The following is a 13930-nucleotide window of genomic DNA, read 5'->3' as shown; positions in this document are numbered from 1 at the left end:
GCTGGACCCCTTTTTAAGTGATCACATTTTTTTGTTGATCTTATTCAGTGTCATGGCTTTAAAATCTGACTAATCTCGGGGCACCTGGGCGGCTCAGCCGGCTGAGTGTCTGACTTCAGGCCAGGTCATGATCCCTCGCTTTGTGGGTTCAAGCCCAGCATCGGGCTCTGTGCTGACAGCTGGGAGCCTGGAGCCCGCTTCAGATTCTGTGTCTCCCTCTCTCTCTGCCCCTCCCCTGCTTGCACTCTGTCTCTGTCTCCCCAAAATAAGTAAATATTTAAAAAAAAAATTAAAAGCTGACTATTCTCAGCTGTCCACCTGTATACATTGGGCCTTCCTTCAACTCCAAACCTGTATATTCGATGACCAACCTAACATCCCTATTTGCCAACTCAAGCCAACTCAAACACATGCAATACCATGTCATTGTTCCTAGTAACAGCTCCCGATGTTACTTCAAGTCTTGAGTTGTCTCAGTTTTTTCCGTCTCAGAAAATGACCACTCCATTCTCCTTTTTGCTCAAGCCAAAAGCCTAAAATTCATCCTCAACTCCTCTCTTTCTTTCACACTTCATTTATAATCCATTGGCTAAACCTGTGGGTTCTAATCTATAAAATATACCCAAAATCTGACCACTTCTAGTGTGACCACCCTGGCCCTGATTCCCATCCTCTCTCTTGTGAATTATTGCAATTAACTCTCTACTGCTCAGTCATTACCACACTAATGCTGTATAACCCATCCCAAAGAGATTTAAGACAATTACTTTTTCTCATGAGTCTGTGGATCAGTAGCACTTTAATTGAGGCAGGCCAGATTCCAGGCTTGAGATTAGGTTCAGATCCACTTTAAGCTGAAGGTTTGTGGGTTGACTGAGAATGTTTGCCTCAGGCTGTGAGCCCAAGGGTCTACTATGTGTCTCTGCTTCATGTGTTCTATTCAGAGCCCATGCTGAAAATGCTACCCAAGACATGCTCTTCTCATGGGAGTCACAGAAGCACAAGAAGAAAAAGCCAACATAGAAGACTATTTCAAGGTTTTCCCCATATCTCTTCCCCCGACATCCCATTGACCAAAGAAAATCACTTGCACAAACCCAAAGTCAAGAGGTGAGAAAATACACTGCTCACCATGCAACCGTAGCAAAGGCCTCATGTATACATAATAATACTACAGGGTAGTGAAGAATTATGAAGAACCAGCAATTCAGTCTACCACAGTGTACTCTCTTGGTTATAATTATTCATATCCTTTTCACATACAAAATAATTCTTTCCTGTCCCAAGACCTCTAAAAGGTCCATCAAGTCTTTGAAATACAGGATCTACATCAGGTCCAAATATGGCTGTTCTTGAGCCATATGAATTAAAAGAGCAGGTATCTTCTCATACATCCAACATACAACAAATGATGTACAAGACAATGTAACCACAACAAAAATACTGTCATTAAAAAAAAGAAAATAATGAAAGCAAAACGCAGTCACTGGGCCATGACACATGAAATTCCACTGAGTGAAGCTTGTCAGTTTCCTCTATTTGGAAAAGGGAATAATGTACCATGATCAGGCATAGGTTCTGCTCTCTCAGAATGACTTTCCAGTCTATTCTCCATAATTCTCGGTTCTTCAGTCTAGAAAATAATTCTTTTTCCATCATCTATCTTAGTCACCTGGAAAGGGCACTGGAAAATATATCTTTCTTGGTGGATACGTGGAATTCTCAAACTGATTCCTGCCTATAGACAATTGAGAGACCAAATTTCTGTTCTTCTTGCACACACCCTTAGTCTCGTTTAGTTGTTTTGCCAATATGCTTTTCTTAAAAGCTTTGTGAGTTTTCTGTGTTTGACTCCAGTCAACTCCATGAGCCAAAAGCTGCATCCACAGTTTCTTTCGAGATATGCCTCCCCCCTATCTCTAGATTTATTATATTAAAAAGAGTGAAATATTGCAATATACTAAAGCCTTATAACTGTCACAACTAGTCTCCCTGCTTCTACTCTTTTCCCTTTGCAGAACAGCAGCCAGAACGTCCTATTTTAGTTAAATCATACCTCGTCACTCCTCTGCTTAAAATTCCCAGTGGCTTCTCGTCTCACTCAGAGTTAAAAGCGAAAGTCTCCATCTCGGTCTGCAAAGCGCTATGCAGATATTGCCTCCTGTCACCTCTCTTATTCCTTTCGCTTATCTTTTAAAATTGTCTCCATGCTTCTGAACATCATCTAATTAATGGATCTTCTATACTGCCCACTTTCTCCTACTGAAATGTACATTCCATAGGGATACAGATTTGCTAGTTTGTTCACTGCCTAGTGCCCCTATTACACAGAGCAGAAAAGAGTGAATTCTTTCTAGTGGCTCATACAAAAGTGGGGGGAGAAGGGGGAACAGACATTTCTGTTCCTCCATCAAATTAACCCTGATCGGGTTATACATCCATCCTCGAATAAATCACTGAGACCAAGGGAAAAGAATATGCTAATTGGCCTGTACTTATCAACATCAGAACCCACCACTTGGAGTAGAGGGTCAGTTCTGCCCCCCAAAAAAACCTGGTTGAAATTCAAGGAAGTTTGATGTCCCTTTTAGGAAATATAGGAATATTGTCAGGAGGAAGGGAGAGTAGACTCTGGGCAGGAAACCAACAAATACCCACCACAATACTTTAATCACCACATGGCTTCACACCACACTATGCTGTTTATTAAATTCTTTGCCAAAACCAAACACCAGGGAAGTATCACAAATGAAAGGAAAAACTTAAAACAACAAACGAGGGGCTAACAAACATGGCAATGTAGGGATCTGAGTCACCTGCCATGTAAATTGCAATGTTAACGCCCCCCCCCCACCCCCCGCCCCGCCACTTGGAGTTGTGCAATGCAGACAGGGAAATCTCCCAAGAGAAAGAGCTTTGGAGTCCAGGAGAACATGAAACATCATGTGAGAAAGAACCTAAACTGTTTTTAAAACAGGCACCTGGGTGGCTCAGTCAGTTAAGCTTCCGACTTTGGCTCAGGTCATGATCTCACAGTTCATGAGTTCCAGCCCTGAATCAGGCTCTGTGCTGACAGCTCAGAGCCTGGAGCCTGCTTCACATTCTGTGTCTCCCCCTCTCTCTGCCCCTCCCCCACTCACACTTTGCGTGTGTCTCTCTCTCAAAAATAAACATTAAAAAAAATTTTTTAACTTACATGCAAAATTTTGTTCTGTGGGAGGCTAAGGGTGAGAATCTGTGGCCATGAGGCTTTCATAAAACATTAAGAACACTGTACCTAGAGAAAAAATCTGAATTGTTGCTGCCCTTCTGTCTTTAAACGTGACATCATCCACCGTTGTTGTTAGTCTTAAAGCAAACTCAACAGTGACTTCCCTAACTTCTCAATAAAAGTGACCCAGTAGTTTCTCCATACTTCAATCTACCTTGAGTTTTCTAGTATTTGGAAACATTTCAACAGGTATCAGATTTTCTCCAAACTGGGTTTTGTCCTATGGAATTTTTTCCATGTTCCTGTTTTATGGGAGGGAAGGGAGGCTGTATAAGAGCCAGGTACTAATTTCCTACAAGGAGCTCTCTTGCCCTGAGGGTATTTCTTTTTTTTTTTTTTTTTTAATTTTTTAATGTTTATTTATTTTTTGAGAGAGACAGAGCAGGAGCAGGGGAGGGGCACAGAGAGGGGAAGACACAGAATCCGAAGCAGGCTCCAGGCTCCGAGCTCTTAGCACAGAGCCCGACGCGGGGCTCGAACTCACAAACTGCGAGATCATGACCTGAGCTGAAGTCTGACGCCCAACGGACTAAGCCACCCAGGCGCCCCTCTTGCCCTGAGGGTATTTCTAAAAAGCAGTTTACAAATATAACACTAGGACTTTGGCTCTTTGTTTTTAGTCCTTTTTTTCCTCTCCCTTATATCTGTAATGAATACAATGACCCATTTTGTATCGATTTATGATGGTGATAAACTTATATCCGATCTGAAGTGCTTTTTACAAATATAGCTACTGGGATTGACAATTACTTAGGACTGTGAGGCTCTCAGAAGAGAGTGGACATGCAAAATACAATACTTCGGAACATGAAAACACTTCCGTGATGAAATGTGCTTGGGAATACGCAGCCTCTGTTGTATAGAGCCAAAATATAAAAGCCTGCTGGGCAGTGATGTTACTACACCTAAAATCTCAAGAGCCACCACACTCATTGCCAAATACCTTGGCAAAGGACTGTCAGCACTCTACGACCCAAGAGATCCCCACAGGAAGGAATATACTTTCCCAAGGGGCTCAGATAGGTAGGAGAAGGAGAAGGTATGAATGTCTGCTATCATTGTATCCCTGAAGACACCTGTCTCAGGGGCTTCTGACCAAAAACTCAAGCATTTTATTCCATTGAAATTGTATTACTAAGAAGTAAGGCTCAGTCTGATAAACCAGGCATTAAGCTGCTTTTGGAAACTGTCAGAGAGACTTATTTTTTAAATCCTTGAGACAATAGAAAGGAAGACTTGAGCAATTAGAAAGGAAACATGATCCCTGCAGTACCAATCCAACAATGCTTGCCTGAAAGACTTGAGCAATTAAAAAGAAACATGATCCCTGCAGTGCTAACCCAACAATGAGTTTAGAGTCACCTGCTTTTAAATTTTTTTTAAGTTTATTTCTTTATTTTGAGGGAGACAGAGACAGTACTAGTGGGGAAGGGCCAGAGACAGAGGGAGAAGGAGAGAGACAATCCCAACCAGGCTCCACGATGCCAGCACAGAGCCTGACGCGGGGCTCACACCCATGAAACCGCGAGATCATGACCTGAGCTGAAACCGAGAGGCGGATGCTTAGCTGACTGAGCCACCCAGGTGCCCTTAGAGTCACCTGCTTTTAGATAGTGCAGGTAACAGGGGCGCCTGGGTGGCTCAGTCGGTTGGGCGTCCGACTTTGGCTCAGGTCACGATCTCACGGTCCGTGAGTTCGAGCCCCGCGTCAGGCTCTGGGCTGATGGCTCAGAGCCTGGAGCCTGCTTCAGATTCTGTGTCTCCCTCTCTCTCTGCCCCTCCCCCGTTCATGCTGTCTCTCTCTGTCTCAAAAAAAAAAAAATAAAATAAAACGTTAAAAAAAAAAATAGATAGTGCAGGTAACATAATGAAAGCTGTGGTGTGCTGCTCAGACCTGCCCCCATGCCCACCCCAATTTGTCAGGACCAAAGTCTACTTCCTTTCTAGAAATTGCCTTCATTGTTAGGCAGCTGCTTCACCCTAGGTTGTACCCTCCTTGGAGACAGCTTGCATCTAATGACTACAGTGGTACAAGGGCATAGCCCCTTGCCTTAAATTGAGACCACTCTGAACGGCCATCCCAGCTCTGAGACATAGGACTGGCTGAGTTTCTGTTGCAACTTTATCACAATTCAACTTCCTCCTCTATCCAGTCCTGCTTCCCTACCATCCTTACAGGTGTTGTTCAGTAAACCACCTCTACTCAAACTCTCAAAACCATCAGTGTCAAAAAACATTTCCAAGGAACCTGACCCATGATAATTAAGTTGAAAGTCTCTGACATACCTGCACATATATAAACTCTTTGCTTCCTGTGATGTCATAAAAATTCAGGGATGGACACACCTGCTGATCAGAAGCTAATCCATAACAAAAAAAATACACATTTCTATTTCTTCTCTAAATGAATTATAATTGCCAAAATTCCAAATATTAATACTATGTACTGAACTGTGCTTCCTCCCAAATTCATGTGTTGAGGCCCTAACCCTCAATGTGATAGTATTTGGATATGGGGACTTTGGGAGATACTTTGGTTTAGATGAAGTCCTCATGATGAAATTAGGGTCCTAATAAGAGACATCAGAAATCTCTCTCTCTTTCTATCCCTTTCCCTCTCTCTCTTCTTTCCATTATAACGGAGGAGTTAATGGTGAGGGCTTAGGATTCATTAATTACCAGGTATTATATTGGGAGAACAATGACAATGGCCACTTAACTGCCACATTGGGCATCATATCAGATTTTTCTGGGGGTGGCCATTTCTTGATCAAGTATCACTTCCACCGTCCCCCTTCCCATTAGCACCTAGCTTTTCCCTTGGATTTCTACACTTCATCAACACAGACCAAAACTTGCACCAGCTCTACAGATAAGTCCAGATTGGCTTAAGCCAAGTAGCACTTTCTGTCATTGTTTCAGGACCAGACATGGGATTTAGGCCTGTCTAATTAGGTGAGAATTTCTCAACGAGGGCTGATTTCACCCTACCCCCACGCCAGGAGATGTTTGGCAATGTCTGGAGCCATTTTTGGCTGCCCCAATTCAGGGTGGAGAGGAATGGTATTGGTACCTAATGGGTGGAAGCCAGAGATGCTTCTTAACATCCTATTATGCTCAAGATAGACACACACTCCCCCAACAAAGAATTATCTAGCCCAAATGTCACTGAATTAGGCATAAAAATGTCATGTGGCGGCAAGGGAGCTTTAGAATAAAGCTGACCTAGTAGGAAGCGGGTCAAAAAGACAGAAATACACTGTATCTGGTCAATGACCTACAGAATGAGGAAAGTCTGAGGACTTTCCACTTGCATGAGACTATTTGTTTTTAATGGTTTCAGCTGTAACTGATACTCTTCTAAACTCATCACTCTGGCATAAAAGAATAGGCAGGAGTTAAGCAGACACAGAGAAAAAGGAAAACAGAGGAAAGAGCACAAGGTAGTGACTAAAGGGCTCAGCAGCTAAAGCCAGATATGCAAAGAAAGACGACATGCTGCTGTGGACCAGGTGGGGCTTTTTGACCTAGCTGTTGGGAGTCCCTGGAAGTAACATGGTAGAGGATGATCCTTTCCTCAAGGGAGTATAGACATTTATCAAAAAGATAAGACATACAAAGAATACAGGAAAGATAGAAAAAGGATTTTTAAAATGTAACACAAAAAGCACAAACCATAAAAGAAACATCTGATAAATATGATCACATTAAAATTTAAACTTTCATATATCAAAAAACACCATAAGCAAAGTGAAAAACACAGCACAGAATGAGAGGAGATATTTGCAATTCAAAACGCATAAAATTAACAAAGGGTTAGTATCCAGAATATAACTTCCACTCAGTATAAAAACTTAGCATGGGAATGATACACTAAATTCATGATAGTGATTATTGAGGAGAATGGAAAAAAATGAGATTGAAGAAGGGGGCCAAAAGGATCTCAGGTGTGTACAGGTTTTGTTTCTTTAAAACAAAACCTACAGGTTTTGTTTCTTTAAAACAAAACCTGAAGTAAGACAACGAATGAATACAAATAAGACAATTTAATAAGTCTGGGTGGTAGGAACATGAATGTTTTTTATATTAGCCTCTATTCTTACCCATACATTTCAAATACATTTTACAAAAAAAAAAATTGAGTTCCTGCAAATCATTAAGAAGAAAAATTAGGGAAATCGGCACATATATGAGCAGAAGAGGAAACGCTGGTCCAGTAAACATATGGAAAAAAGATGTTCATTCTCCCCAGTAAGGGACATGTAGATTGAACAATGGTGAGATACAATTTCTCATGCGTAGATTGGCAAAACTTAAAAGTAGATGACGTAGAACAACTGGAATTCATACCGCTCTTGGGGATGCATGTACATTGATTGGTACATTAGCAAGTAAACTTGTTGACAATAAGCATACTTGTTAGTGTTTAAAGAGGTCAATATATAATACTCCTTTCTTCCCCACCCAAATTCTGAACCAAATGAGGGAAATGGAAGAGAAAAACTGGGATCAAAAGATAACATTTAGAAACAGAATATTCAGATGGAACTATGATCAGTAATTAACATAGCTCAGAAATAGTAAGACTATCTCCCACATATGGATACAATTGCTATTTGGACTTTGTGTCTCCTTACTTTGAGGAGAGGGTAAGAATGACTTCATAAAGGGGTGCCTGGGTGGCTCACTTGGTTGAGCATCTGACCTTGGCTCAGGTCATGATCTCATAGTTCGTGAGTTTGAGCCCCGTGTTGGGCTCACTGCCGTCACAGAGCCCACTTCGGATCTTCTGCCCCCCTCTCTCTCTGACCTTCCACTGCTCATTTTCTATCTGTCTCTCTGTCTCTCTGTCCCTCGCACTCTCAAAAATAAATAAACATTAAAAAAAAAAAGAATGATTTTGCAAAAAGGTAGAAACATAGAGTTGATTTCATTGCTGTATGGAATTTCAAATAGGTTTAGTTGGGTGGATTATAATCCTAGTAGCCGACAGGGTAAACTACACCGGTTACTAAACTATTGTCCTCAGCTTCAATTCCACCTTCTTGGCTTCGTGGCATTGGAACTGGGCTCTGCACACCACACGTTCCCCTTTGCCAGCTGGAGCCCTCTCTCTCTCTCTCTCTCTCTCTCTCTCTCTCTCTCTTTAATGTTTATTTATTTGAGAGAGAGAGAGAACGTGGGCGAGGGGTAGAGAGAGAGTGGGGCAGAGAGGATCCAAAGCGGGCTCTGTTGTGACAGCAGACAACCCGATGTGGGGCTCCAACTCAGGAACTGCGAGACCATGACCTGAGCCAGAGTCAGATGCTCAACCTACCGAGCCACCCAGGTGCCCCAGCCAGATTTCTTTCAAGCTGTGACTACAAGAGCCATCAAGGAGAGACTTAAAGGCTGGAGGAGGGAGGTGGCACATGCTCCTGTTTCATTTCTGGTTGATTTCCTGTTAATGTCACTCAACATTGCTTCTTCCTCACCCCAGAGCAGCAGTTCAGAAGCAATTGAACCCAGCTTTCCAGTACTCATAGCCCGCCTCATGTCCCCACCAGAGACAACCAGCATCAGGCAGCGTTCTTCCTCAGATGCTGGGAGTTTCAGCTCTCCGAGGCCCTTTCACTAAGTTTCGAACTTTTAGTAATCCCAACTTCCTCTCTTTGTTCTCCAGGTCCAGCAGTAGCTGCTTCCCACAATTGCCATCTCCGTAATAGCTGAGTTTTCTATTTTAGCTTTTTTTAGTCGCCATGTAACAATTCTTTATACCTGATTAACAATTCTTTATGTTAAATTCTATTAAAGTAAGTATAGGGTTTTTGTCCCTTGATTAGGTCATGATGAATTCAGATGGGAGTTTTGGGTTTTTTTGTTTTTTTTGTTTTTGGGGTTTTTTTTGTTGTTGTTTTTGTTGTTGTTGTTTTATCAAGAGTTTTGAGTTTTTTGGTTTTTTGGTTTTTGTGGTTTTTTTTTTTTTTTACTTAGAATAGTGGATTGGAGACTTCTGGATTAAGACGGAAGGCTGAAGACATGCATCCAATTCCATATCATCCAGAAACTCCATCAAAGCAACAGCAAATCAGGGCGAATGGGTGGCTCAGTTAGTTAAGATTCTGACTTCAGCTCAGGTCATGATCTCACAGCTCACAGGTTCAAGCCCCGCATTGGGCTGTGTGCTGACAGCTCAGAGCCTGGAACCTGCTTCAAATTCTGTGTCTCTCTCTCTCTCTGCCCCTCCCCTGCTCACGCTCTGTCTCTCCTTAAAAATAAACATTAAAAAAATTACAAAAACAAAAAGCAACAGCAAATGAACTTTTTTTTTTAATTAAAACATGATTAGTGCAATAGGAAATGAGACAAAATCAACAAGTTTTGGAAACTGGAAACCATATTCAGCAGAACCAAAAGAACCAAGTCCCAAACCCAAAGTGAGGAAGACTGAGAATCAAGACAATTGCATGACAAAACTCACAAAAGTTACAGAAATAGACAGTGTCAGTTAACACAGGAACTAGAGGAAAAAGGGGAAAGGCTAAATAAAACTGACTAAAAGCTGTTTGAGCAGCAGTTAGATCCTTAGGTTCATTTTTCCCACTCCATGCCACTAGGAACCTGTCCCACCCCCATCTTAGCAGAAATCTGATGGCTTACAGTCCCGAGAGAACAGAAACAGCCTCCAGACCAGGAACTACCAGGCCTATTTGAGGACAGAAACACCATGCCCAAAGAAGGCTATGAAGTGACCATGTGCATATTGAATCATGTATCCAGAGACCTCCAGCCTTCGTTCCTTGCCATCCCCCAGAGTACAGGTAGAAAGATCCACAGGAGACTGGAAGGCTCTTCTCTGAAGAATCTGACCTAAATAACTGGCATTAGGGGTTCTCAACAAATAGCCCATCAAATCACTTTGACATTCATAGCCAACAAGACTACCCACATGATAGGCAACATGATCCAATCAGCTTTCTGGTTCCTCATTGTTGAATAAAATCATTCTTGATCAGCCTAAGGTTATGAGACATAGACTGTGGGCAAAGCCTTTAACATAGAAACAGATTTTTTTAAATCAAATTAAATTAACTTTGTGAGACAACTATGCAGGAAGAAGAATTCTCAAAGAATATATATCATTGATATTCTCAGAGGGGAAGATATTACATTCCATTTTTAAAAAGAAGAACATTCAGGAAATGTTAAAAGGAGCTCTTAGAGTTATTAAACTTGACAGTAGAACTTCAAAACTCAGTGGAGTTTGGCAGTTCCTAAGAAAGTTTAGAAATGCAATATAACCCAACAATTCCACCTCTGGGTGTATACCCAGAAGAATTGAAAACATATGTTGACACCAAAACTTGTACGTAAATGTCCATAGCAGCATTATTCACAGTATCCCCAAAGTGGAAATAACCCAAATGTCCATCAACAGATTAATGGGTAAACAAGATATGGTATATCCACACAATGGAATGTTATTCTGCCATAAAAAAAGAATAAAGCATTGTTACACTCTACAACATGGGTGAACCTTAAACAGACTATACTAAGTGAAAAAAGTTAGGCACAAAAGGCCACATATTAATATGATTCCATTTATATGAAATGTCCAGAGTAGGCAAATCCATAAACACGGAAAATATACTAATGATTTGCAGGGGATGGGAGTAGGAGGGAATTGGGATTAACTGCTAATAGGTACAGAGATGTTAGAAATGTCCTGATCTTCTTGGGATGTTAGAAATGTCCTGGAATTTATAGCGGTAATGGTTGCCCAACATAGTGATATACTAAAAATCACTGAAGCACACACTTTAAAGTAGCAAATTGTATGTTCTGTGAGGTATATCTCAATTTTGAATGCTATTAAAATAAAATTTGATACAAATATTGAAGGGAAAGTTTGGGGAAATTTCCCAGAAAGAAGGGCAAAAAGGCAAAGATGGGAAATAGGAGAAAATTAGAAATTTAGGGGAAAAGAGAGCAGGAAAACAGAATAAGGTAAATCATCAATGAAATCATTCTAGAAACATTTCCAGAACTGGAGGACACAGTTTCCAGATTTAAAAGAGCCTATGAGTATCTAGAACGAAAGATAAAAGTAAATCCACTACAAAGCACATGGAGAAAATCTGTGAATACTTAAGGACAGTAAAAAGACTCTACTAATTTCAAGAGAGAAAAAAGAGAGGTTTCTCAAGAGCTATACCGCACTGGACATTTCTTTGAATTTTGAAAAAAATTATTCTATATCCCACCAAACTATCGTACAAGTATAATGAAGCCAAGGCATTTTCAGACATGCAAAGTATGTTGGGTATTTTCCATTTTCCCTTGCAGCCTTTCATCCTGCTTTGTGCACTAGGAGAATTTTTTTAAATGACCTGCACCAATAGTTTCCCCTGCCTTCTAGGTTTGATGCTAAGAGACACTAGCAGGAAGTCAGAGTTTAGGAGGAGAGCAAGGGGGTGATATTTATTCCCTTTGCCTCCCTCTCTGGTTTCTATGAATTGTCTACATCCCCTTACCAAAGGCCACAGCTGCTGTCAAACATCCTGTCCTGTAGCTACTCTTTCCAGGTTCTAGTAACTTCTTCCTCCCCTTCATCCTTTAAGCCTACTATCAACATCTCTGAGGTTCTGCCTCACCTCACTGGTCTTTATTCTAGTGGACCAGCTAGCTATTGCTATACTAATCTACGTATCCACCTCTCCAAAGTTCAATGTCCTAAAACAACCATTTGTTCTCATACATCTGCAAGTCAGCTAGAACTTGGCTGATTTAGGCTGGGTTCAGTTGGGCATCTTTACTTCATGCTCTGAGAGCCACAGCAGCTGTGCTGCTTCTCACTGTAGGTCTATGGGACAGTTGGACCAACTCTGTTCCACATGTCTCTCTCATCCTCCTTGGGCTAGTATGCATGCTTCGGTCATGGTGATGACAGAGGCTCGTAAGAACATACAAGAACATGTGACTCCTCTTGAGGCCTAAGCTTGGAACTGACATCCTCTCACTTCCACCCGCATGTCATTGGCCAAAAAGTCACATGACTCAGTCTAAAGCTATGAGGCAAGGAAGTACACTCCACCCATAAGGAGGACGTGAAATGGTGTGGATAAAGATAGGGATGAAGAATTGAGCTCTACTCCCTCTACCATCCCTGCACTAACCTTTATAAATCGTTGCCTTATTAAATCCACCTCAATTACATTATTTGAGTGTGCCACGTGTTGCCTTCTTGGCTCTAGACTGATGTAAGAATAAGATACCAGGAAGGAGGGCCCAAGAAACCGTCCCCAAAACAGGATTCTGATATTCCACTGCTCTCCTATTTGAAAAGCACAGAACTAACCTCCTTACCTGGAGAAAATGGGCTACTGCTAGTCCATGGCATTCAGTGGCATCACAGTGACTCAGCTTCTCACACATGGTGGCAAGGAATGAAGTGCAGGTGGGGGACAATAGAAATAAAGTTACTGTGGTACTTAGTCTCCATGGTGACAATCGTGATTGTAAAGACTGTGGAGTCGGCTGGCTGCTTCTGATGGCTCCCCAGAGAGTAAACAGTGAAAAGGACATGTTGAAAGCCTCCAATACCCAACTAAGAACCAGGCGGAAGACAGTGTCTACGGTAGCTCTAAAGGACCCCATGTCCTGTAGCCTCTGAATTAATATGGATGAAGACCAAGTCTAGGAAACGATTTTAATGGTTACAGAGTTGCAAACCTAGTTAAATACTCAAATTCTTCAGTTTCAGTCTCTTACAGTAAGCTGAGGGTACTGATGGGAAGGAAGTGGGGCCCCAAGATATAGGATGGACATGTTTATGCAGACAAGATGGGACTGAGAACTTGAATGCTCAAATCCTCCTAAACCTCCCTTGAATATCCTGCAACCCTTTTGCCACTGAATAAAAACTTTTCAATGACTGAACCAAGGAAGTCAATTTCCCTCAGGACTCACCTCCACTACCGTCATTGCTTCCAGATCCTCAAGGAAAGGTAAATGGCCGCATAGTTCAGACTGTAAAGTACCAGCCCTTGGCCTAGAGGAGAGAGACTATATGCCAAAAGAGTTGCAGGACTTCATCAACTTTATCAACAGGAGTCTGAGGAGCATGTATTTAAGTGGATTCTAACTTTGTTAGACGAAGAAGAACATACCTTAAGACTTGATTAGCTAAATTGTTTTTAATGGATGCTGGGAATTGGGATTTAATGTTATGGTTTGGGAAGTGGCATTACTAGACAAGTAAGTTGGCCAATATCAACCATAAGCTACATCCAGTAAGATCAAAATGTCAGAACTTCTTGGCATATTATAGATGGAAGAAGAGATCTAAATGCTACAGAATATGAGAATGTTAAAACGGATCTGTTATACGCAACCTGCTCAAACACCCCCATCCCTATTCCTTCAGGAGGCCCCAGAGGATAGGTACTCTATTCTTCAGGGTATTAAGAAATTAATTGAATTGAGTTAATCCTAAAATACTACCTTGGATCACTAATCAGAGTGTGTTTATGAAAGGTAAAAAAAATGGAGTTTTCATTTAAGTCCAGTGGAACCATGAATCTATTTCATGGTTCTCAGAAGCTATATTTTGAACAGATGTACCTAGTAACTGGAAGAATCTTCATTTTGGTTCCCTGATCCACAGAGTGAGGTCTATTA

The sequence above is a fragment of the Panthera pardus genome, unplaced genomic scaffold (genome assembly GCF_024362965.1).
Source record: "Panthera pardus isolate Hobbes unplaced genomic scaffold, ASM2436296v1 HiC_scaffold_12, whole genome shotgun sequence".
In the NCBI taxonomy this organism is placed as follows: Eukaryota; Metazoa; Chordata; class Mammalia; order Carnivora; family Felidae; genus Panthera; species Panthera pardus.
The sequence above is the reverse complement of the archived record's forward strand: the minus strand, read 5'-3'. Positions refer to the sequence as shown.